The 26,634-nt window shown below is 46.3% G+C and overlaps 1 protein-coding gene across 1 annotated transcript in view; it reads left to right on the forward strand.

The window, feature by feature from the left end:
* Window positions 1–1,335: 1,335 nt before the first annotated feature.
* The window catches only part of LOC142310586 (oocyte zinc finger protein XlCOF29-like), a 40,784-nt gene continuing 15,485 nt past the window's right edge, over window positions 1,336–26,634 (forward strand). The window contains exon 1 of the mRNA XM_075348105.1: window positions 1,336–1,376. The gene's annotated coding sequence lies outside the window, so the exon portion shown is untranslated. The remainder of the gene's footprint in view (window positions 1,377–26,634) is intronic.

Below are 26,634 nucleotides of genomic sequence, written 5' to 3' on the forward strand. Positions count from 1 at the left end.
CCAGCTGCTAATCCATCAGCCCCGGAGGTCCCATCCAGCAGCGGCGGCTCCATAGCCGCAATCCACAGGTGGCGTCACGAATATATATTATAAACTTTAACATCACAATCACCACCCCCACAGCCGCCATATTAGTTGACCCCGCCAGGGTCACAGAGCTGGGCCCTGCCACCGCTGACTACCCCCGGACTAGTCCGGCCCGGCACCAGGTGTCCCAGAGCCCTGGGGTGGGCGAGTCATACACACACGGTTCTGCTCCACACACGTCGTACACACACAGCTCCGCTCCATACACCTCGTACACACACGGCTCTGCTCCGTACACCTCGTACAAACACGGCTCCGCTCGGTACACCTTGTACACACTCGGCTCCGCTCCGTACACCTCGTACACACACGGCTCTACTCCATACACCTCGTACACACACGGCTCTACTCCATACACCTCGTACACACACGGCTCTACTCCATACACCTCGTACACACATGGCTCTGCTCCATACACCTCGTACACACACGGCTCTACTCCATACACCTCGTACACACACGGCTCTGCTCCGTACACCTCGTACACACACGGCTCTGCTCCGTACACCTCGTACACACACGGCTCCGCTCCGTACACCTCGTACACACATGGCTCTGCTCCGTACACCTCGTACACACACGGCTCCGCTCCCTACACCTCGTACACACACGGCTCCGCTCCGTACACCTCGTACGCACATGGCTCTGCTCCGTACACCTCGTACACACACGGCTCCGCTCCGCACACCTCGTACACACACGGCTCTGCTCTGTACACCTCGTACACACACGGCTCCGCTCCGTACACCTCGTACACACACGGCTCTGCTCTGTACACCTCGTACACACACGGCTCCGCTCCGTACACCTCGTACACACACGGCTCCGCTCCGTACACCTCGTACACACACGGTTCCGCTCTGTACACCTCGTACACACACGGCTCCGCTCCGTACACCTCGTACACACACGGCTCCGCTCTGTACACCTCGTACACACGGCTCCGCTCTGTACACCTCGTACACACACGGCTCCGCTCCGTACACCTCGTACACACACGGCTCTGCTCCGTACACCTCGTACACACACGGCTCCGCTCCGTACACCTCGTACACACACGGCTCTGCTCCGTACACCTCGTACACACACGGCTCTGCTACATCCACACTGTAAACCCCTCCTGACCCCACACATAAACTTCCCCTCATCCAGCACCATGACAACCAGCACAGCAGAGCCCTGCATACACTGAGGAGCTGACCATGTGACCCCTGACTCCTCCCCTCCATGTGACATCATCACAGGTCCTGGAAGTACCATATAGCTAGCGTGCAGCTTTGCAGTCGGAGGTAGGTGGAGATTCCCCATTATTCTTTTGTCTCCATTTTGCCTTATATGTTTTTCCTCTTTGTTTTTTCCTTACCTGTCATGTTTCCCCCTGAATCCCCCCTCTCTGTCCTCTGTACTCTCCCTCCTCCTCTTCTGGCCGCTGGTTCTGGTTTGTGCTTGGCCTCCGCTCCATCATTATCTATGGGCGCACAGGAAAAAGCAGTAGATGTGACCTGCAGTCCTATGTAACACCACAGATAACAGTGATAACTTTCCGTGGTACAGATTATTATTTTTTATAATAGCGCCATTTATTCCATGGTGCTTTACAAGCGAAAAGGGTGTACACAATAGGGACAAGTACAATAATCATGAACAATACAAGGCACAGACTAGTACAGGAAGGGAGAGGACCCTGCCCGTGAGGGCTCACAGTCTACAGGGGATGGGGGAAGGTACAGTATGTGAGGACAAAGCTGGATGTACTGGACTGAGGGTTATTGTAGGTTGAAGGCTTGTTGGAAGAGGTGGTTCTTCAGGTTCCTTTTGAATCTTTCCACGGTACGTGAGAGTCTGATGTGCTGAGGTAGAGCATTCCAGAGTATGGGGGATGCACGGGAGAAACCTTGTATGCGATTGTGGGAAGAGGAGATAAGAGAGGAGTAGAGAAGGAGATCTTGTGAGGATCTGAGGATGTGTGCGGGTAGGTACCGGGAGACTAGGTCACAGATGTAAGATAGTTGTGGATGGCTTTGTATGTCATGGTTAGTGTTTTGAACTAGAGTCTTTGGGCAATGGGAAGCCAGTGAAGGGATTGGCAGAGAGGAGAGAGGTGGAATAATCGGGCCACAAAGTTTAGGATAGATTGGAGGGGTGCAAGAGTGTTAGAAGGGAGGTCCAAGAGCAGGAGGTTGCAGTAGTCAAGGCGGGAGATGACGAGGGCATGCACTAGTGTTTATACTGATTCTTGGTTAAGGAATGTACAAATCCGGGAGATATTTTTGAGTTGTAGTTGGCATGAGGTGAAGAAGGCTTGGATGTGTAGCATGAAGGAGAGAGCAAAATCAAGGGTTACTCCCAGGCACTGAGCACACATGACTGGGGAGAGTGAGCAGCCAATGACTTTGATGGATTAGCTTGTTGAGAGGGGGGGGAGGCCTTGAAAGAGATAGATAATGAATTCTGTTTTGTCCATGTTATGTTTTAGAAATCGCACAGAGAAGAAGGATGAAATAGCAGACAGACATTGTGGGATTTTGGTTAGTAAAGAGGAGATGTCAGGTCCAGAGAGGTAGATCTGTGTGTCATCGGCATAGAGATGATACTGAAAGCCGTAGGACTCTATGAGATGGGCCAGGCTGAAGGTGTACATTACAGTTCATAAGTTTGGAGTCCCCCAGACAATTTTGTGTTTTCCATGAAATGATACTTTTATTTATTGAATGAGTTGCATAATGAATAGAAAATATCGTCCAGACATTGACGAGGTTAGAAATAATGATTTTTACTTGAAATAATAATTTTCTCTACACTTTGCTTTCGGCACAGAATGCTCCTTTGCAGCAATTCCAGCTTTACAGACCTTTGGCATTCTAGCTGTTAACTTGCGGAGGTAATCTGGAGATATTTCACCCCATGCTTCCCCCCCCCCCTCTCACAAGTTGGATTGGCTTGATGGGCACTTTTTGCGTACCATACGGTTAAGCTGCTCCCACAACAGCTGAATAGGGTTGAGATCAGGTGACTGGGCCGGCCACTCCACTACAGAAAGAATACCAGCTGCCTGCTTCTTCCCTAAATAGTTAATGCATAATTTGAAGGTGTGCTTTGGGTCATTGTCCTGTTGTAGGATGAAATTGGATCCAATCAAGCGCTGTCCACAAGGTATGGTATGGCGTTGTAAAATGGAGTGATAGCCTTCCTTATTCAAAATCCCTTTTACCCTTTTTTAACAAATTGAACGTGTCGCACATATGATGGGGGTGGGTACGATAGCATACGATATCGTATGTGATATCGTAAGGTGTAAAGCAGGCTTAAGTCACTTATAACCAACAATGTTGTGTGTACTGAGGAAATCATGAAGCCCTTTTTAAAAGCTGTTATAGTATCTGCCATTACTACCTCTTGTGGTAGGGCATTCCACAGTCTAACTGTAAAGAACCCTTTACTATTTAGCTGCCAGAATCGCTTTTCTTCCACTCGCAGTGTATATCCCCTGGTCCTTAGTATTTGGAAAAGAGTTATTTCGGTCTGATGTGGCGCATAAGGAACCACTTGCTGATATTAAATGTTGTACTTTATTAATTAGAAGCTCCTATTAATCCAATGCGTTTCAGCAGACAATATGCTTTCATCAGGTATACTGGTCCTTAGTATTGTCTTTGGAGGGAATAAGTCATTTGCCAGTCCTTTATATTGACCACACATGTATTTATTCATATAAATGAGATCCCCTCTGAGACGTCTTTTTTCTAAGCTAAACATATCTAACTTTTTCAACCTCTCATCATATGGGAGGCCTCCATTCCTTGTAATAGTCTAGTTGCCCGCCTTTGAACTGACTCTAACTTCTGAATCTTGTTTTTAAAATGTGGAGCCCAAACCTATATCCCATATTCCAGATGTGGCCTTACAAGTGATTTATAGAGGGGTTAGAATACTTGGGATTACAGGATCTAATCTTTCTTTTGATACACCCTAAAATGTTGTTTGCTTTAGCAGCTGCTGCCTGACATTGAGTGCTGCTGCTCAGCTTATTTGTAATGAGAATACCTAAGTCCTTCTGTTCTGTAGTCCCGAGTTTACTTTCATTTAATGTATACGCAGCTATAGGATTACTCCGTCCTAGGTGCATTACCGTATTTTTCGCTTTATAAGGCGCACCTGATTATAAGACGCACCCCCAAATTTGGTGAAGGAAAAGAGAATTTTTTTTTGTTAATGTTAAATGGGGTCCATCTTATAATGCCAGTGTCCGTCTTACAAATCATATTGGGTATATGTCCCTCATAGCCCCCCATCCTAAAATTAGCCCCCTTAATCTGGATATGGCCCCCTTATATTGAATATAGCCCCCTTGTGCTGGCACACGTTCCCCTGTGCTGCCTATGCTCCCCTATGGATTACACACATTCCCCTGTGCTGCCTATGGCCCCCTATGGATTGCACACATTCCCCTGTGCTGCCTATAACCCCCTATGGATTGCACACATTCCCCTGTGTTAGATATCGCCCCCATGCTGCTGCCCATAGTAAAATAAAACACCCGTATATTCGGCTTATAAGGCGCACCCCCTACTTTCCCCCAAAATTTGGGGGAACAAAAGTGCGTCTTATCAAGCGAAAAATACGGTACTTTACATTTATCAACATTAAATCTCATTTGCCAAGTATTTGTCCATTCTGACATCTTATACAAATCTTTTTGTAATATTGTACTCTCAAGGTCAGTTTTTAATATTCTACATAGTTTGGTGTCATCAGCAAAGACTGACACTTTACTATCAATCCCATCCACAAGGTCATTAATAAAGAGATTAAAAAGAATCGGTCCTAGCACAGATCCCTGCGGTACACTACTGCTGACTGTAGCCCATTTAGAAAATATACATTTATGACTACTTTTTGTTTCCTATCTTTTAGCCAATTCTTTACCCAGTTGCATATAGTTTCCCCTAGTCCTTGCTTCTGGAGCTTTAGTATAAGGCTATTATGTGGTACAGTGCAAATAAATCACATCAGTTGCATTACCAATATCCAGATTTGTACTTACCGCCTCTTGGAACCCCAACATGTTGGTTAGACATGACTTATCTTTCATGAATCCATGCTGCCTGTCAGTTATTATATTTTCTGCAATATATTTTTGCATGTCCCTTAAAATGCCCTCAAAAACGTTGCATACTACTGATGTTAGGCTTAATGGATGGTAGTTGCCTGGATCCACCCTCTTACCTTTCTTAAATATTGGTACCACATCAGCAATCCTTCAATCCTGAGGCACCAACCCTGTTACAAGCCAGTCTAAAAAGCCAGACTTTGGCAGCAAGATTTAAGGGGTTAATGGCTGCGGGTGGAAGCGATTCCACCCGCGGCTAGCAGGCACACATGTCAGCTGTTGAAAACAACTGATGTGTGTGCCGACCGCCGCCTGCCCGCGGCAGGGGGCGGGGCTTAACGGGACACGCTCCATGACGGATATATCCGTCCATGGTCGTGAAGGGGTTAAGGGGCCGATACTATTCTTTGTTTTCCTTTTGGCATTAATTTTTTTTATCAGTAGCTAATTTTTCTTGCTTGATTTCTTTTTTACATTTCTATTGATATCTTTAAACTTCTGAAATGCTCTTTCTGTATTCTCAGCCTTTCTCAGCCCTCTGTTTTTGTTTTATTATACTTTGTACAGTATTATTTATCCATAGTGGTTTCTTTTTATTCCTGGTCATTTTATTACCATAGAGTATAACTTTTTTACAGGACTCTAGTAGTATGTCCTTAAACTTACCCCATTTATGTTAGGTATATCCAGTTACTATGTCATTGTCCCATTCTACACATTAAGCTCTTCCATTAATTTGTTGAAATCAGCTTTCCTAAAATACCAGGTTTGAGGAACTTCCCCTTTTAAATGTTCTATTGAATATTACTTTGAAGATTACCATATTATGATCGCTGGTACCCAAGTGCTCCCGGACCTGTAGATCTGAAATTGTATCTGGTCTATTTCACAGGACCAGATCTAGCAAATTATCTCCCCTCGTCGGTTCATCTACCATCTGAGAGAGGAAATGGTCTTGAATTGTAGATAAGAACTTACAGCTTTTAGCACAACCAGAAGATTCTATGTCCCACTGAATGTCTGGATAGTTGAAATCCCCCATAATAAGGACCTTATTATTATTATTATTATTATTATTAGCTGCCTTTACAATTTGTTGCAGCATTTCACCCTCTACCTGTTTAGGTATGTTAGGAGGCTTATAGCAAACTCCAATTAGCAGCTTTCTGTTATTCCCCTCCACATGTACATTTACCCATACTGTGTCTACATTGTTGCAGCACCCCCCAATGTCGTTATTGAGCACAGGTCTTAGGTTAGTTTTGATAAATATACACACCCCTCCACCTTTTTCGTCTTTCCGGAATGTAGTATAGCCCTCTTTACATTCATACATTTGTCACCCACTCATGTCTCTCATCCAGCCAGGTTTCAATAATGCCGACCACATTATAATCCATGGTTGACATAAGAGTCTCCAATTCATTCATTTTGTTTGCAAGACTTATTGCATTTGCCAGTAGACGTTTAATACTATTAATGCATTCTTTACTACTAGCCTCCCTACTTTCCTTGCATGTCCCAGCAAGGAATCCTTGTCCTAATCCTTCATTGACCCCTACCGTCTCAGTGTCTCTATCTGCTCTATTCCTTTATTTGCTCCACTACCCTCCCTCCCCCCAGATCCTAGTTTACAAGCTACTCCATCCATCTGACCATTTTCTCCCCAGCACAGCTGCACCCTCCCCATTGAGGTGCAGCCCGTCACTATCGTAGAGCCTGTAGCCGACTGAGAAGTCAGCCCAGTTCTCCATGAACCTAAACTCTTCCTTCCTGTGCCATTTTCTAAGCCACATATTTATCTCCCTAAGCTCCCGCTGTCTTTCTAGTGATGCTCGTGGCACTGGTAGGATTTCTGAAAACACCACCTTGGAGGTCCTGGACTTCAGCTTCTCTCGTAGTTCCCTGTAATAATTTTTAAGGACCTTCCACCTGCCTCTAACTTTATCATTAGTACCAATGTGCACCATGACCACTGGATTTTCCCCAGCCCCACCCAGCAATATGTCTATCCGATCCGTAATATGCCGAACCCGAGCACCCGGCAGACAATGCACTGTTCGGCATTCACGGTCTCGGCGATAGATGACCCTGTCTGTCCGCCTAATTATAGAGTCCCCGACCACCAACATCTGTCTGGCCTTTGCTGCACTCCTATTTCCCTCCTTCCTATAGCAGCCATTTTTCTGATTGTTAGGAGCAACATCCTGCTGTAGTGATCTAGTCCTGGCCCTACATTCCTAATATCAGCGAAGCAAGCATATGTACTGGGTTGGGCCAGATCAGGACTGGGCTCCCTGACACTTTTCCCCGTACTTCTTCTTCTGTTACCCAGCTACCTACCTCTGGGTCCTGACCTTCCCCAGCTCCTCCCTCCTCCATACCACTGGCACCAGCCAGAGCCGCTCAGTGAGCTCTAAACTCCTCTCCAGGTTTGCAATGCTCCTCAGTGATGTGAGCTGCATATTTAGATCAGTTACCTGGGCTACCAAATATGTAACATGCTGACATCGAGTGCAGAGATATTCACCCTCGAATGGCTGTTCAAGGCATGCATACATCTGACAAGACGCACACTTGGTAGCATTGTCATTCTATTAAATGGGGATAAACAGTACAGATAAATTTAGAAAAACAAAGAAAAAACAATGGGAAACTTGTAAGAATAACTTCAAACTATGCTCCTGTGCTTAAACTATGCACTTACCTGCAACTCCCGCACTTCACTGCAACCCCCGCAAGCTCAGTGCAACCCTCGCTTGCTGGCTGGGATATGTAGTTCCAGAAGAACTACCAGTGTTTTTTTCCCCATATGGCTTCTTCTTTGCCCTTCTGCCCTGAAGGCCAGCATCCCGGAGTCGTCTTTTCACTGTAGATGTTGACACTGGCGTTTTGCGGGTACTATTTAATGAAGCTGCCTGTTGAGGACCTGTAAGGCGTCGATTTCTTAAACTAGAGACTCTAATGTACTTGTATTGTTGCTCAACTGTGCAGCGTGGCCTCTCACTTCTCTTTCTACTCTGGTTAGAGCCTGTTTGTGCTCTCCTCTGAAGGGAGTAGTACACACCATTGTAGGAAATCTTCAGTTTCTTGGCAATTTCTCACATAGAATAGATTTTTCTAAGAACAAGAATAGACTGTCGAGTTTCACATGAAAGTTCTCTTATTCTGGTCATTTTGAGACTTTAATGGAACCAACAAATGTAATGCTCTATATTCTCAACTAGCTCAACGGAAGGTCAGTTTTATAGCTTCTCTAATCAGCAAAACTGTTTTCAGCTGCGCTAACATACTTACACAAGGGATTTCTAAACATCCATTAGCTTCTAACACCGCAAACACAATATACCATTAGAACACTGGAGTGGTTGTTGTTGGAAATGGGCCTATAAACATAGAACAGATTTCGACAAAAACTGGCACCATAGTAACATATATATATATATATGGACTACACCCCAACATAGCGTTTTTAAAAATGAGCAAACTAAGGGTTATAGTAGTCAGAGCCATAAACATGACATCACACCAAATGTTCTTGCAAAAATTAGAAAAAGTTTTATTAGAGATTTTTTTTTTTTTTTATCACAGCAAGAGGTAAAATACAATAAATAAAATCTACTCAATAAGGATTAGGTGAACATAGGGAGTCCCTAGGAAAGACACTTGGTGTAAAACATGACAGGTGTGAGCGATATTTCATTAGTTGACATAAAGTGTACATCATGTGCTGGATCACAGAAAATCACATATGTTCCAATACAACGAGATGAATCCTATATATGGTCCAGAATCCAAATCATATAATGATTAAATGACCATACATAGTGTATAAATGTCATCCCACAAGAATATACTATTAAAGATATCACCCAGTAACTGGTGACAATAGGCCCATTAATAAAGCACAATCGGGAGGTGAAACTTCTAAACAACTGAGTATTTCTTCCTCGGGGGCCATGGTATGTTGTGTGCAAGATTCCCAGGTTTAAATAGTACACCAAAGTTACCTCCGTCAGTTCCCATTGGCCGCATGAAGGGCGGGACTCCGGCAGTGGCTTGCGTCATCGGGCGCTCCCGGATGTGACGAGGTCTTTCCAGTGTCATCACACAGGGTGACCGCGCCGACCCGTATGTAGGCATTCCGGCACGAGCTTGACAGGAGTGCAGCTGCGCATGTGCGCCACTGCGGCAGCCATCTTGGTTAGTGGCAAGTAGCCTGGCAACATAACATAAACAGACCATATATCATTTAATGTTCATAAATCGAGTTTATCAACGCTCCGAGAACTATACATCAAACTTCAATATAATGAAGATTAATAAAAGACATAGTTACAATTTAAGATGCCTATCACGGAAATATAATATTCCCAAAATGCTTGTGACACTAACTATTCAAGGGTAAATAATCATAATGATCCTCTGCCTCAAACATCTGCATGGAAGACTTAATCATAAATATACAGTATTCAACTCAGAGAGATAACAATAATCAGCTCATGCAGATATCTTAAGGGAAGCAAGACATATCTAAATCACCCTTGAAAGTCCGGATAACATATTATAATAAATATAACAATTACCCTTCATTCTAGGTCAGATCGTGACTGACAAATAACCCAATATAAATAGAGGAGGTAACAATACACTAAATTCTCACATATCCAATATATTTCAGAGTGTGGACACTAGATCCATAGGATTACAAAGAAATCAGGATCTGAACATGAAGAATTTTTTTGGGCTCACGAGCTCAGACTGAATAGCTAACATTTTCATATACACCCGGTTCAAATGATGCACTGACTAAAAAAATATAAAGGAAAACAAAGGAACAAATAAGAAGCAAGAAAACACACACAACATATTAAAAACATAACGTGGCAAGAAGCAAATTACTATGAGGATTTCCCCAAAAATTAGGGTACATCTTCATAGACAATCCCAATCAAAGTGGATCAAAGGAAGGGGGCAAAAGACAGTTTTTCATTTAGTCCACTGGGCGACATAGTGCCCAGTGTGACTATCCATTTGCATTCCAGGCGCACCAAAACCTGTTTGAAATTGCCACCCCTCAAACCCAGGTGGAGTCTATCTATTCCCCTCACTTTAAGGGAGGAAGGATTACAGTTGTGAAATATCTTAAAGTGAACCTGTCACCATTTTTTTTGGCTATAAGCTGCGGCCACCACCACAGGGCTCTTATATACAGCATTCTAGCATGCTGTATATAAGAGCCCAGGCCGCTGTGAGAACATAAAAAACACTTTATAATACTTACCTAACGGTCGCGCTGCGGTGGAATTGGGTCACGGAGGCGTCTCCGTTGTCCGATGCCGGTGCCGCCTCTTTCGGCCATCTTCGTCCTCCTTCTTCTGAAGTCTGGGTGCATGACGCGTCTACGTCATCCACACTCACCGGTCCTACGCAGGTGCACTACAATACTTTGATCTGCCCTGCTCAGGGTAGATCACAGTGCGCCTGCTCAGGACCTGAATGCCGGCGAGTGTGGATGACGTCGGACGCGTCATGCACTGCGGCTTCAGAAGAAGGAGGACGAAGATGGCCGAAAGAGCCAGCGCCGGACAACGGAGACTCCTCCGTGACCCAATTCCACCGCAGCGTGACCGTTAGGTAAGTATTATAAAATGTTTTTTATGTAGTCACAGCAGCCTGGGCTCTGATATACAGCATGTTAGAATGCTGTATATAAGAGCCCAGTGGTGGTGGCCGCAGCTTATAGCCAAAAAAAGTGGTGACAGGTTCCCTTTAAAGTGTCAAGGGATGGTGTTTAAGGAGTCAAGATCAGTCACATCTTTTGCTGCTAAGATATTTTAGATAATTTAGTCAGATATATGACAAATTCCGTACTACAGTACATGATATATACTGTCTGATCTCAAACTCCCTCAGACCATCCGTCAACACAAAAAAAGTAGCCCTCTCTATATTCTTGCAAGATAAACAAGAACTGCAGGGGAAGTGTGCCGCCCCTGTGCCAGCAGCCGAGCTGCTCGGATCTGGATCCGCGGTGGCTCGAGGGTCTCCGGACCCGGGGGTCGTGCAGCCACTCAAATGAAGGGTGGTATTTACAAGGGAGGTTATAGAGTTCGTGACACGACCCTTGGTATGTGGTAATTAGGAGTACCACTGCTGCAGTTGGGAGTACCAGGGGATGATGGAATGGGTCAGCCAGGTGTTGTGACCCTCCACGGGTAGGGGGATACCCCGGGGCTCGGTGATGGTAGGGGAGTGCCGTTGGATGCAATGGGGTCACTTGCGTACTCACTCAGTCCATTAAGCTGACACCGACAACTGGATAAACCAAAGTTCTGGATAACGCTGCCACTGAGGGGAGCTTAGTTCGGGTCCCATCCCCAATGGTGCTGCCTGGTGATCCATGACCTGCCTCCTTTCACTAAGTTTACTTCTCTGTTGGTCCCGGTAGTATAAAACCTGCTGGGTCCCACTCCCCACTATGGCTAAGTGTGGGAGCTTGCTCTCAGGGTTCACGCTGGTGATTTTCTGGACTGTTTTGAGTGGAAAGTCCTATCCCCCTCGTTGCGCTAGTACCCCGATTCTGGAGCGGGTGAGAACGGATCTTGAAGGCTCCGTTCTCCTCGGGTAAATTGTCGGATTGCCTGAAGCTACTCCCTGACCTAGGTTCCACGTACCCCATCGTGCCTTGGTCCCAGCCTGGGGATCGTGCAAGGCCGTCAGCTATCCTCCTTGACAGATCCGTACCCCTTGCCACGATCCCCTGCGACCAGGGGTCCAGCTCTTCTAGGCCCAGACCACCGTCTGCTACCTAGATAGCTTCCTAGGAGCCCTGCTCCTGACCTCCTCTTACTTTCACCTCCAGACTCTACACTCCTGACGCTCCTGACCTCCCCTCTCCAACCCCCAGGTGGGCGACTCTATTCCACTCAAGCAGTCCACTGGTGTGTTTGGTGGGTGTGGTGCAGAGTGTACCTAGGATTTGATTAGCTGATGTAGGCAACACCATGTGGTTAGGGACCCAAAACCAAGAAGGAGGTGGATACTGCATGGGAGGGCAGATTGTGCAATACCCTGTGACCACCTGATAGTCCAGGGACGTCACAGAAACATCCCCACCTTGGCTTACCCGTTTTAAATGGAAGGGTATTCTTATGATTGTAGTGACTGTGTACGAGAATATCTTTAAGATTTTTCCCTTTTCTAGCAGTCATCAGCGGTCGGTCTGGGAGAGCTTTCTTCAAAGTGGGTTCCGTCATTAAAATTGACTAGAGTTTATTCAAGATACTTCTGATTTCATCCCACTGGTTATTATAAGTGGAAATGAATCTAATACCTTAGCATCCTTTTTTACTGATGTAGACAACAGTTGGATCCTAGGTGTGGCTCTGGCCCTCAAATAGCCCTTCTTGATTTTTTTCGAACTATAGCCCCTATCTTTAAATCTCTGGGTTTGTCTGATCTTCAAACTGATGATCTGATGAGCATACCCTCCTAATTCTCAAAAATTGCCCAACAGGCACAGCCCTCATGGTTGAGAGCAAATGAGAAGAGGCTGCATGTAAAAGACTGTTGACTGACGTCTCTTTCCTAAAAATAACTGTCTGAATAGATCTATCTGACTGAATCTGAATTTTAATATCCAGAAAATATACACCTATATGTAGATATTGCATTAAAAAAACAGATTTTGCAGCTAGAATAGTCATTTACCACATTAACAATGTATAGAGTGTATTTCTGTTTCATTTAATGTTAGCTTCGTTGAAATAAAAAAGGGGTTGTCTTTTAAAAATGTGACTCTAAACTTTTGAACTGTTGTGTAGATGGAGAACAGCAGGGGTCCAAGAACTGAACCTTGGGGGACACCGAAATATAGGGGGCGAGATGAGGAGGTGGTGTGAGAGTGGGAAATGCTGAACGTCCGGTCTGTTAGGTATGAAGAGATCCAAGATAGAGCCAAGTCTGTGATGTGAGAATCTGTAGTAGGAGGGAATGGTCCACTGTGCAGAAGGCAGAGGACAGGTCCAGGAGGAGGAGGGCAGAGTATTGTCGCTTGGCTTTGGTGGTTAGAGGTTCATTGGTGACTTTAGTTAAGTAGATGTGACCTACAGTCCTATGTAACACCACAGATAACACAGTGATATCTGAGTACAGATACTGTAGTAGATGTCACATGCAGTCCTATGTAACACCACAGATACCATATGGTTACCTATGAGTACAGTTGGGACATCGGCTCTGTAGTCAATACTGGACATCGCAGAGTAAGCGACTCAATGCTGGACACGACCCGGTGACTACAGCGCAGATTAATATATAAAGAACTGCAGCCAAGGCCAAACATTTTATGACGTGTGACGACCCATAGAAACTGGAATATAAGCGTCTTAATAATTAATTTAAAATTCCGAAGTTTATGTAGTAAAATACTGGTTTATGTCTCCATTTTCTGAGACGCATAAGATTTGCGCGCTGAGCTGTAGATTGTATTGGTACCATTTTGAGGTACATACCATATTTTTTTGGGCTATGTATTGCATTCTGTTGAAGGGTAATATCTTGACTAAAAATGGAAAGTCTGATATTTGATTTCATTTTTCATTATAGCATTTACCATGAAATTATTGTTTTATATCTTGAAAGTTGGGACTTTTACAGACATGTTGATACCACATGTACTTTTGTAAAGTTTTGAAATTTCCTATTTTGTTCTCCTTTCTATTCTTTTTTTTTTTTTTAATATCTTATTGGTTAACTGTATTTGTTAGTCCCCCGTAGAGGACTTGAACCTATGATAGTTTGATGGCTTGTGATATAAAGTGAAAAATACCAAACTCTAAAGGGGGCTTTACACGCAGCGACATCGCTAGCGATGTTGCTGGTGAAAGCCCCCGTCGGTTGTGCGTTGTAACAGAGTGTCCCTCCCCCGCCTGTGCTCATGTTGTGATAGTCTGTCTCTCCTTGAGTATCCTGTATGTACTACTGGTGGGGGATTGTTTGTTCTTCTCAGCATGGGACTTCTCCAATCTACAACTTGGTAAACAGAACAGAGCCAGGAGTCTAAAGTCCATTCATGTATCAAGTGTCCAGGCGGAGTTGGACTCTTCTGCCCACATAAGGGGCTGATCCAAGGAGAGAAGAACAATGAGACCCATGTTAGTTCAGTTAGTTGGATCTCGGCTGGAGAAGGACTAGGATCTAATGCTGAGGCTGGATCCTAGAGCCTGTGTATGGACTGCACAGACTGGAGATCAGTGGCCACGTGGAATTGTGTTTTGTTGTTCACCCTGTTGGACTCAAGGAACTCATATAAGGACCATTGCCATATTTTCTCTGGCATCGGAATACCGGGAGGTGCCCCTGGATCTTTTGTTTTGTTGTGGTCTCCTTGCAGACTTTAAGGATTTATATTTATGTTTGGTGCTTTATCTTTGTGGTTCCAATAAAGCCCTTTGGATTGTTCCTCATACCCGGTCACAAACTGGTTGGCAGCAGCTGGATCAGAGCAGAAAGAATGGAGGACAATGGCCCATTAACATCTGGAATCAGAACCTCAGGATACAGGAACTGGACTGTGGTGAGCCTACAAACAAAGGCCCGTGAATTAGGAGTCGGCTATAAAGGACTCTCTAAGGAGAAACTAATTGAGGCATTGGAAAACGCTTGCCTGCAAGATGGCACCGAGGAAGGATTTTTACAGCAAGGGGAGGAAAGACGGGAGCTGGAGGTAAATACCCAAAAAAGTCAATGGGTTGTGTGGTATGAGGAGGAGATGGCACTGCTTGGAGATGAGGCCACCATAGAAGATAAGAGGGAGGCCATTCGCAGAGCTCAAGAGAGGGCAGCATTGCTGGAGAGGAGGCTTGCTGTGGAAACAGCTAGAGGCTCCAGACAAACTGTAACCACAGCACCAACTATGAGGGAATTCTCAAGAGTGTCCCGCAAGGACTTTAAGCAATTTAATGAAGCTGCAGGTGACATTGAGGGCTTCTTCCAGGACTTTCAGCATCAGTGCCGATATTAATGGAAGTCCCAGAAAGAGAGCGAGTCAGACACCTGGTGGGCCTCTTGGAGGGTGGAGCTGCCGACGCCTATAGAGCTATGGATCCTGAGTGGAATTGTGAGTATGGGGAGATAAAACAGACAATTCTAGAACATTATGCCATGACCCCAGATACTTATAGGACTCAGTTCCGTACGTTAGCCTGTGATGGGGAAGTGTCTTTCAGTCTGTATGCCCACAGACTGAAACAAGTATGCCATCACTGGCTGGAGGGAGAGGGGGCCTTAACTTGGGAGACGTTCCTCCAGGTCATCCTAAAAGAACAGTTTTATGCCAAGTGCCCTACTGAGATCCGGGAATGGGTGCGTGAGAGGAGACCAGAGACCGAGGAACAAGCTGCTGCTCTAGCTGATGAGGTGCTCACTATCAAACCTCAGTGGAAGAAGCTGCTAGTAGAGGGAGAAAAAATGACCAGCTCCCCAACACCAAAGGTTCCTTGTCCTTCAGTGCCAAATGTTCCTCGACCTCCTAGATCACCACCTCATGTGGATACCAGTGTGAATGTGCCTCCAGTTGTTTCTTTTCTTTTCAATATTCTTTTTATTATAGTGAAAAATAGCATATGAAACACAATGCACACCTTCCAAGTATTGTTCAGAGCAAGAAATTAATATAAAGTAACATAAAACAATGAATAAATGTGAGAAAATATAAGGCACTCGAATCCTGGAGGGAAGGATTTAGATCCAAAGTTCGGTCCACAGTTCTGGATAATTTTTCTTCCCTTGTCGGAAGTACCTCAGTTAGGTGTGTTTACCATTGCAGTCCATGTGAAATAAACAATAAACTTTTGTGAATAATTAACATTAGTGAAATGAACATATGTAAAACATGTCAATAGTAGGATGGGGGGTGTAAAGAAAGGTAAGGATGGTGTCAAGAAGATATTGAGAGACAGGAGGTGTGAGTGGGGTTTAATCTAGATGAGAAATATATCATAGCTGGCTCAGGGGAGGGGGGGTGGGAGCAGGTCAAGACGCCACCAATTCAAAGTACTCGGAGGATTCTCGAAAATTCAACCAGGGGGCCCAGATGAGTCTAAATTTATCTTGAGAGTGATAAGCTAAAGCTGCCAACTCTTCAATATGATATAACTGGTCGATTTTGAGCATCCAATTTTGGATAGTAGGTATACTTGTTGAGCGCCAAAGGGGGGGGATGAGCAGTTTGGCTGCCGCTAGTAGAAATAGGAGGAGAGTTTTGTTCGGAGTGTTTTGTGGGTTGCTGACCAAGTTCAGGAAGATTAGGCTGGGTTGGGGGTTAAAGGACAGTTTACAGATCCGCTTGGTGTAGGTAATCACATTTTCCCAGAAGGGCTGCAACTGGTCGCACTGCCACCAAATGTGGAAGTATGTACCTCGTTCTCTATTGCACCTCCAACATGACTCTGAAGAGGAAGGGAACCATGTGCTAGTTTGAGAAGGTGATATATACCATCTGGTAACTAATTTGTATGAGTTTTCCTGTACCTTCACGCAATATGATGGGCCAAAGGATCTCTTATAAATTTGGATCAAATCTCCTTCTGTAAAATTCCTGCCTAGATCTTTTTCCCATAATGATATGAATGCCCTTTTCTGCGGGAGCTTATTTAAGACCAATATTTGATATAATTTAGACAGGACTTTTTGAGGGCATTTTGTTTGCGTAATCATAGATTCAAAAGTGGAAAGGTCCCTTCGGGGCAGCCCATTTGGTAAGTGATCCCGTACCGCTAACTTTAGTCTTTCATATTGAAGGAAGTTGAGTGAGTTTGGGGCTATGATCTTATTAAGCTGAGTCAGGGGTGTTAATGTTCCATCCTCTAACACTAGTTCCACTGGCGTAGTGAGTTTATGAAGCTGATTAGGAGTGCATGATTGTGTGCTATCTGAGTACAGCCCTGGCAAATCCATTATTCGGATTATCGGGGAAGGTGAGGGTGTCCTTAAAGATTAAATTACCTGTAGTCGGGTCTCGAAGAAAATGTTTTGCCGAGTGAAGGATGGGTCTGAAGTTCATCGGACTGATGGAGTCTGCGATCAAGGTCCAAAGTTTGTTTGGAGATTTGCGAGTCCAATCTATTATCATTGATAGTATTGCTGCTGTGTGATATTTTTGTGGGTCTGGTGTCCCCATTCCTCCTTTGGACCTAGGTAGTACTAGGGTATTATAATTCAACCTCGGCCGCCTACCCTTCCAAATATAGTTGATGAAGAGGGTTCTAGCTATATGGAAAAAGGTCTGTGGTACCTGAATTGGTAATATCTGTGATACATAACTAAATTTTGGTAACAGAAAGCTTTTTAATAGGTTTTTACGTCCCATCCATGAGACAAATGGGGCTGACCATGAGGCTATTACTTTTAACGAAGATTTTAATAACGGGAAAAAGTTTAAAGAGACTAAAGAAGGCCAATGTGAGCATATCTTTATTCCCAGGTAGGTAATAAACTTGGGGGGCCACTTAAGGGGTATTTATTTCTTAGGGCATCCATTGTTGCTTGAGGGAGCTGTATACCCAAAGCCTCCGATTTGTCCAATTTGACAGTGAGCCAAAATGTTCGAAGATTTCCAAGATAGCCGGAAATTCTTTGAGGGGTTCCGTCAACAGGAGAAGAAGGTCGTCGGCGAAGGCTGCCGCTTTATGTGTAGTTCCAGCTATGTAAGCCCCTTTAATGTTCGGATGCTGTCGGATTCGTTGAATGAGGGTCTCCATCACTAAGATGAACAGAGATGGAGAAAGCGGGCAGCCCTGCCGAGTTCCATTGTTAATGTTGAATGGGCTAGAAAGATCTCCATTTATTCTAATACGTGCTGTCGGGTGTGTATACATCTGAAAAATTGCCTCTATGAATGGGGTAGGAAAGGCGAAGCGCCGTAGTGTTTCTCTCATGAATATCCAATCGATCCTGTCAAAAGCCTTTTCCGCATCAGTGCCTAATAGCACTAAGGGTCTGCGGTGAATAAGGGCATGCTGCATTAGATGGAGTATGCGTATGGAGTTATCTCGTCCCTCTCTTCCCTTCACAAAACCCACTTGTTCGGGCGAGATAAGTGTAGGTAGAATGGTACTTAAACTGTGTGCTACAAGGCTCGCAAATAATTTCAAATCATTATTCAACAGTGAAATCGGTCTGTAGTTGCTACAGATTTCAGGGTCTTTTCCTTCCTTATGTATGAGGGTAATATGTTCTTCTAATGATTGTTTTGGAAAAGGGGAGCCCTGTAGCACAGCATTAAAGAGGTGAAGGAGATGAGGGAGTAGAGTTTCTTTAAAGGTCTTGTAATAAGAGATCGGGAGGCCATCTGGGCCAGGGCTTCCCTGCGGGGCACTTTGACAGGATCGACTGGAGCTCCTCAATAGAAAATGGCCTGTTCAGATTTGTTATATGGGTTGTGTTGAGCGTTGGAAGACGTAGTTCTGACAGAAAAGAGATTATGTCCCGTTGTCTTTTATCTGCTTGTTCTGGTGTCTCATGCTCTCGAATGTGATACAAGGAGGAGAAATATTTGCTGAAGGCATCAGCAATAGCTTCAGTATCTGAAAGTTTTTTGTTTTAAATCTTTTAGAGAATAAATGTACATACGTGCTTTCCTTTTTTTTATCAGGGAAACCATAAGCTTAGATACTTTGTCTCCATGTACAAAGAGGCGATTCCTACAGTTCATGTAGAACTTTCCAGACTGTTTGTTTAAGATATCTCTGAGCCTTTGTCTTAATTGTGTTAAGGGACTGAGGATGTTTGGTGACTGAGAAGTTTTATGTTGCAGTTCCATTTTTTGTATCTCGGAATACAATGAAGCCACCTCATCTTTTCTGGATTTATTTAAGAACGAGGATATGGAAATAAACTCTCCGTGTATTACTGCCTTGTGCGCTTCCCACACTGTAGGAATAGGGACTGTATCTTGAGTGTTAATATCAAAGTAATTTTTCAGGGCTTTCGTAACATGTGTCTTATACCTAGATTGAGACAAGAGAGATTCATTCAATCTCCATGTCCTATTCCGGACCATCTCCCCATGTGTGATTCCCAGTTTTAAGATAGAATGGTCAGAGTGGACGCTAGTAATAAGTTTGGCATGTTGTATCATGGAAACAGCTAAGAAAGGAACAAATATGTAGTCAATTCGGCCATATGAATTTTGTTCAGGTGCGTAATGAGAGTAATCTCTTTCTGTTGGGTGGAGGTGTCTCCAGGCATCGACCAGTTGGGCCGAATGCATGGATTTATGTATACGCATCAGCGCCTTTTTAGGAATTGAGGACCATAAATAAAATGTTTAGCTTCCTTCAAAACCTTCGATATCCAGACATCCTGCTTAGTGTTCGGGGCGTAGATATTTCCTATTGTTACTAGTGTATGTGCTATTTTCCCTTTATAAATACAAATCGGCCCATATTGTCTGAAAAGGTATCCAGCAATTGAAAGCGTGTGTGTTTTGAGAAGGCAATGGCTACTCCCCTGGCTTTTTTCGTAGTTGAGTATGAGTGGAACCATGTATTATAAAATGCTTTATCAAAGTTCGGTGACTTCTCTAGCATTAAGTGCGTTTCTTGTAGCAGAAGCATGTCTATCTTTTCTTTCCTTTCTCGCCTTTTCATTGGGGGACACAGACAGTTGGGACACAGACAGTGGGTTATATGTTGTCTCCAGGGGAGGCTTGACACTAGATTTAAAAAAGAGTTAGCTCCTCCTCCCACAGCATATAACCCCGGCTAGGCGGGAACTAGCCCAGTTCTTTTTAGTGTCAGCAGGGAGGCTGACATGTCTGGACTGAGCTCCACCAGAGGTGCCTCAGGCCAGCTTATTTTTACTTTTTATTTTGTTTTTCTTTTCTTATTCATTCTATTTTTGATAGGGGCAATACCAGGGTGCCTTGCCACCCCCGTTCCCCCCGTGTACGGGCAGAGGAAACCTGGCGTGCACAAGCCGTCAGTCTTCCCTCGCGCCCAAGTGGTCGGGTGTGCGTACCCCTCCAGGCTCCCTAGAAGCACCTCACAGAGGTAGCTCCAGAGGGCTAGGCAGAACAGAGTACCTGCTAGCCTTGAGCCGAAGATGCGTCCCCGAGATCCCCGCATCCCAAGACCGACGCGTCTTCAGACGGAGCAAGGGCAGGTAGGGAGACGACGAGTCAGTCCCCTGCATTCAGACCGCCGCCTGAGATGGCGTTGGTGGGGCGATGCAGGCCGTGATCCCGGGGAAGCATCATTAATTTAGCTCCCGGCGTCGGCCTGCATGTTTAGCAACGCCCCCTCCACTGCTCTAGAAGCCGCTCCCTCCAGTGGGCCGTCTCTCCCCTCCATGCTGCCAGAGAACACTGGACGCCATTACATGTGGGGAGCAGGCACGGGTGCGATCGCCTCCTTGGCTCTGCAACTCTGCAGCACTATATACCGCTCTGTTCAGTGGTATATCGCTGTCTTCCTAGCGGTGTGTGCCTGCTGGCTGTCGGTGTATATCAGCTTTCAGCGGTATATACTGACTGTGCCTGCAGGTATATATTGACTATTTGGCAGTGTGTGCCACTTTACTATTGGTATATACCAGCTCTGTATAGCAGTCCCTTTCTAATACTGCTAGTAGCTCCTCACCCACAGTAGTGTAATACTGCTAAAGGCTCACAGTATAATTATACGTTTGTTGCTGACATGCGTAAAAACCGCAAGGGTGATAAAGCTTCCCAGGCATCCTCTATGGACCTGTACTATGCTTGCACCACCTGTGGCAGCTCGTTTCCCAATGGGCGAAGCTATACACTCTGCCGAGGCTGCGATGCCCCTACGACAATGTCACAACAGGCGTTGCCGGACCAGGGGGTCATGCAATCTGTGGGTTCTGCCCCGGCCGCCATTCAGGCAGCACCCCCATCTGAGGAGGCTATCCCTGCATGGGCTCTTCTGATGTCTAAAAGGTTAGATGACCTGGCTGCTCAGATATCTCAGCCTTCCACAGGCTCCCACAGCCTTCCCCCGACTCAGCTCCCTCAGAGGAGCCTGCCTTCGTCTGGTGTATCATCTCCAGTACGTAAAAAGGCTGTCTCCAAAAGGCGCCACTGCGTCCGCTCCGCCTCATCTGACTCACACGATTGTCAGTCTGACTCAGACTCCGTGACCTTTAGTAGTCACGATTCCCGAGACTCTGACTCTGATTCAGATGTCCCTTCTGAGTCTAGGCATATGGAAGACACCCTGATAGCGGCTGTCAATCACTCTCTGTCGATTTCTGATCAGCCCTCGGACCCGACTTCTCAGTCGGCAATCAAGCGAGCCAAGAAGCCGCCTAAGTCCTTTGCCCCGATCCAATTTTTCATCAAATCGTATCTAAACGGTGGGATCACCCTGATAGGAGGTTTAATAAAAAATCCTCCTCTTCATTCGCTTATCCCTTTCCCCCGGAAATGGTTAAGCCCTGGTCGGTACCCCCCGTGGTGGATCCGCCAGTATCCAGACTGGCTAAACACACGGTTATGTCTGTTTCAGACAACGCGTCTCTTAATTACTCGTCTGACCGCCCAGTTGATGCTGCAGTCAAATCTATTTTTCAGGCTTCGGGCTCCTCTCTACGCCCCCTGTTTGCCATAACATGGGTGGCTAGAGCTATGAGCGTGTGGAGTAGGAACTTGCGCAAGTTGCTCCGCCCTTGCAATATTCCTCTGGAGGCTCTTGAGATTCTTGATTTGTTCTCTCTCGCCTCTAATTATCTTCTTCACGGCTCTCTAGATGCAGCCAGCTGGTCAGCCCTAACGGCAGCCAATGCTGTCTTCGCCCGCAGGGTTCTGTGGCTAAAAATCTGGAATGCGGACAGTGCCTCCAAAAAGTCCCTGTCCACACCTCCCTTCCAGGGTCTTCGTCTATTTGGTGAATCCCTGGACAAACTCATATCTGAGGCGACTGGTGGTAAAAGTACCATTCTACCACAAAAGCGGCCTGTAGCCAGAAATTTCAAAAAATCTTCCTGGCGCAGGCGGTCCTTTCGGCCGGCTCCCCAAAAGCCATCGGCCCAAGGACCGTCCCAACGCTCAGATCAAGGATCCGGTCCCTCAAGGGGCTCTTCTTGGCGTTCCCACTCCAAGCAGTCCAAATCCAAGGGACCTCGATCTGTACAGGCCCCCTCAGCATGACGCCAGGTATCCCGCAGATCCGACTCCTGTGGGAGGATGGCTTCTGCTTTTCCGGGATATCTGGCTAGAACACACTCACGATGCCTGGGTTTGAGAAATCGTCACCTCGGGTTACAAGATCAATTTCCATTCCCTGCCGGCCACCAGGTTTCTGCGTTCTCGTCTCCCAAAGTTCAAGACGCAAAACCAGGCCTTAATTCAGGCCATAGCTTCTTTACAAAAGGCAAACGTTATCATTCCAGTGCCCCTGGAACAGCCCGGCAAAGGTTTCTATTCAAACCTTTTTGTCGTTCCCAAAAAAGATGGCTCTGTCCGCCCTATCTTGGACCTCAAACGGCTAAACAAATTCGTACGCATTCGTACTTTCCGAATGGAATCTCTGAGAGCAGTGCTAGCCGCCATGGAACGTGGAGAATTCCTAGCTTCCATAGACGTTCAAGATGCCTATTTACACATTCCCATATGTGTCTCTCATCAACGGTTCCTTCGCTTTGCCGTAGGACACCGTCATTTCCAATTCAGGGCCCTTCCCTTTGGACTAGCTACTGCGCCTCGGGTCTTCACAAAGGTCATGGCGGCCGTCATGTCCATTTTACACCCCAGAGGCATCCTGGTCGTTCCCTACTTGGACGACCTTCTGGTCAAAGGGAGCTCTCCTCACGTTTGCTCAGAAAGCGTGCAGATTTGCCTAGACACCCTGTCAAGGCTATGGTGGCTTGTCAATTTCAACAAGTCATCCCTCATTCCCCATCAGCGCATCACCTTCCTAGGTATGCTGATAGACACGGCTCAGTCCCGGGTTTTCCTTCCAGAGGACAAGAGGGCTTCACTGATTCGGGCTGCGCAATCCCTCCTCTCTCGCCGTCACACATCCCTTCGGAACGGAATGAGAGTGTTAGGCAAAATGGTGGCGGTTATGGAAGCCGTGTCCTTTGCCCAATTCCATCTGCGCCATCTACAGCTGGATCTTCTATCCTCCTGGGACAAGAATCCAGCTTCCCTGGACCGGTCAGTCCGCCTGTCTCGGTCTGCGCTCAGCTCCCTCGTCTGGTAGACTCAAGCCTCATCCCTATCTCAAGGGAAGTCCTTCTGCCCGGTCCACTGGCAGGTTGTCACGACGGATGCCAGCCTGATAGGCTGGGGGGGCAGTGTTTCTTCACCACACTGTTCAGGGACGCTCCTTCCGAGTGCTCTCTGCACATCAATGTTCTGGAGATCAGAGCCATATTTCTGGCCCTTGAGAATCTTCAACCCTTATTACTGGGCCTCCCTGTTCGGATCCAGTCAGACAATGCCACGGCCGTGGCTTACATCAACCGTCAGGGAGGAACTCGCAGCAGGGCAGCGATGAAGGAGGTATCCAAAATTCTTCGTTGGGCAGAGAAGCACATCCCCATAATCTCACCTGTCCATATCCCAGGGGTAGACAACTGGGCCGCAGACTTTCTCAGCAGGCAAGGTCTAGCGGCGGGAGAATGGTCCCTCCACGACGAAGTGTTCCATCAGATCACTCTTCGTTGGGGGCTCCCGGATGTGGGCCTCATGGTGTCTCGAATGAATGCCAAAATACGTCCCTTCATATCGCGGTCGAGAGACCCGCTAGCGTTAGGCTCCGACGCTCTAGTCTTTCAATGGTCGCAGTTCCGCCTACCCTACATCTTCCCTTCGTTTCCTCTCATTACGAGAGTAATCAAGAAAATCAAAGCGGAGGGAATTCCGGTGATCCTCGTGGCCCCGGACTGGCCCAGGAGGGCCTGGTACCCAGAGCTCCTCCAACTTCTCAGCGACACTCCCTGGCGTCTTCCCGACCGCCTGGATCTTCTGTCGCAAGGGCCAATATTCCACCAGAATACGGCACTACTGCATTTGACGGCGTGGCGCTTGAATCCCTGATTCTAGCCAGATCGGGGTTTTCTTCCAGGGTAGTTCATACTATGCTTAATGCACGGAAGCCTTCCTCCGCCAGAATTTACCACAGGACCTGGAAGACCTATCTTGCCTGGTGTGACCGTCATGGTCGGTCACCCCTGACCTTTTCAATCCCTAACGTTCTTGCTTTTCTGCAACACGGTCTGGACTCGGGTCTTGCTCTCAGTACCCTTAAAGGACAAGTTTCTGCCTTGTCGATTTTTTTCCAGAAGCAGCTGGCTTCTCGCCCTCAGGTCTGTACCTTCCTTCAAGGGGTAGCGCATTTGGTCCCTCCTTATTGCCACCCCTTGGATCCCTGGGATCTGAATGTGGTTCTGGGAGTTCTTCAACTTCCTCCCTTCGAACCTCTGAGAGAAATCTCTCTTCAAAGTCTATCTTGGAAGGTTGGCTTTTCAGTCGCTATCACCTCTATCAGGCGAGTGTCCGAACTGGCAGCTCTTTCCTGTCGTTCACCTTACTTGATATTCCATCATGATAAGGTGGTTCTTCGGCCTTCCCCTGCCTTCCTTCCGAAGGTCGTATCCTCTTTCCACCTGAACGAGGACATTGTGTTGCCGTCTTTCTGCCCGGCCCCGGTCCACTCCTTTGAGAAAGCCCTTCACAATCTGGATCTTATCAGGGCTTTGCGGATCTACATTTCCAGGACAGCGCCGTTGCGCAAGTCCGATGCCCTTTTCGTCCTCCCAGTAGGACACAAGAAGGGCAACCCAGCATCTAAATCCACGATTTCCCGATGGATCAGGATTGCCATCTGTGAGGCATACAAGGCACGAGGTGCCGTTCCCCCTCAATCTGTGCGTGCCCATTCTACTCGGGCAGTGGGTGCCTCCTGGGCTATCCGCCATCAGGCTTCGGCAGCCCAACTTTGCAAGGCCGCTACCTGGTCCAGTGTGCACACGTTCACTAAATTCTACAGAGTGCATACGCATGCCTCCGTGGATGTTGCTCTTGGAAGACAAGTTCTTCAGGCGGCAGTGGCCCATTTATAAGTGGCCACTGCTCGGTTCTGACAGTGTTTTCATATGAGTTCACTACTGTTGCAGTTGTTAGTCAGCTCTTAGCCTGACGTTATACACTGTTGTTAGTTGAGTTCCCACCCAGGGACTGCTTTGGGACGTCCCACTGTCTGTGTCCCCCAATGAAAAGGCGAGAAAGGAAAGGACATTTTTGTGTACTCACCGTAAAATGTCTTTCTTGGAGCCTTTCATTGGGAGACACAGCTCCCGCCCTTGTGGTTTTGGTTATCCTTTTCCTACTGCTTTTACACCAAACTGGGCTAGTTCCCGCCTAGCCGGGGTTATATGCTGTGGGAAGAGGAGCTAACTCTTTTTTTAAATCTAGTGTCAAGCCTCCCCTGGAGACAACATATAACCCACTGTCTGTGTCCCCACTGTCTGTGTCCCCCAATGAAAGGCTCCAAGAAAGACATTTTACGGTGAGTACACAAAAATGTCCTTTTTTAAGGTGGGCTAGAATTTGTGAGCGCTTGACGGGAGAGTTAAGGCCTCTTACATTGTTAGAGGCGAGTGTCAGCAGGTTGTGTTGTTTAGCCATAGCTAAACTGTGTGGATGCCCAGCTCAACCCACTCCAACCTTGGATCTCGAGCCAATGTAAAAGTGATACACAGAGAAAGGCAAGAGAGAGAATATTAAGAGAAGGGGTATAGAGGGGGGAAAGTGTGACATAGAAGTATAGCAGTCTTGTCCTTGTGAACCGTAACCATGGGGGATTTCTTGGGGTTCATTCAAATAAGCGGACAATTTTGGTATGCCAGGGAGAACCCAATAATTAAATATAACAATATATGCAGAAGTTCAACCTAAATGAAAAACATTTTAAATCTGTAGAATAAGAGGGAGAGAACAAGAGACAACAGGTCAAATATTCAAATTTGTCAGAGGTATACTCATCACATATGCAGTCTTTATTCAGATGGAACAGGCGCCTTCCGTCAAACAGCCTTGTGTCTGGTTTCAGACAGAGGTGGCCTGGTAGGTCTTGGTCTGGGGCGTTGACTTTTCGGATATCCCACGGTTTCCCATGGCTGCTGCGTGGGGAGTGGTGTAAGATGTAGAGCAGGTTGGAGGAGATTCAGATCTGGAGTAGATCCTGGTGGGATGTCCAGTTCTGCGCAAAGGTTGGAGAAGTCCTTGGGAGATCTTGCAGTGAACTTCTTCCCCTTGGTGGAGACCAAAATACCGAAGGGGAACAGCCAACGGAATTGGAATTGTTGTTTCCTCAGTTCGTCCGTGAGAGGTTTAAGGAGGCGCCTCTTGGCTAATGTAGAAGGGGCTATGTCTTGGAAGATTGCAATGTTAGATCCTTCATGTTGGA

The sequence above is a fragment of the Anomaloglossus baeobatrachus genome, chromosome 5 (genome assembly GCF_048569485.1).
Source record: "Anomaloglossus baeobatrachus isolate aAnoBae1 chromosome 5, aAnoBae1.hap1, whole genome shotgun sequence".
Classification (NCBI taxonomy): domain Eukaryota; kingdom Metazoa; phylum Chordata; class Amphibia; order Anura; family Aromobatidae; genus Anomaloglossus; species Anomaloglossus baeobatrachus.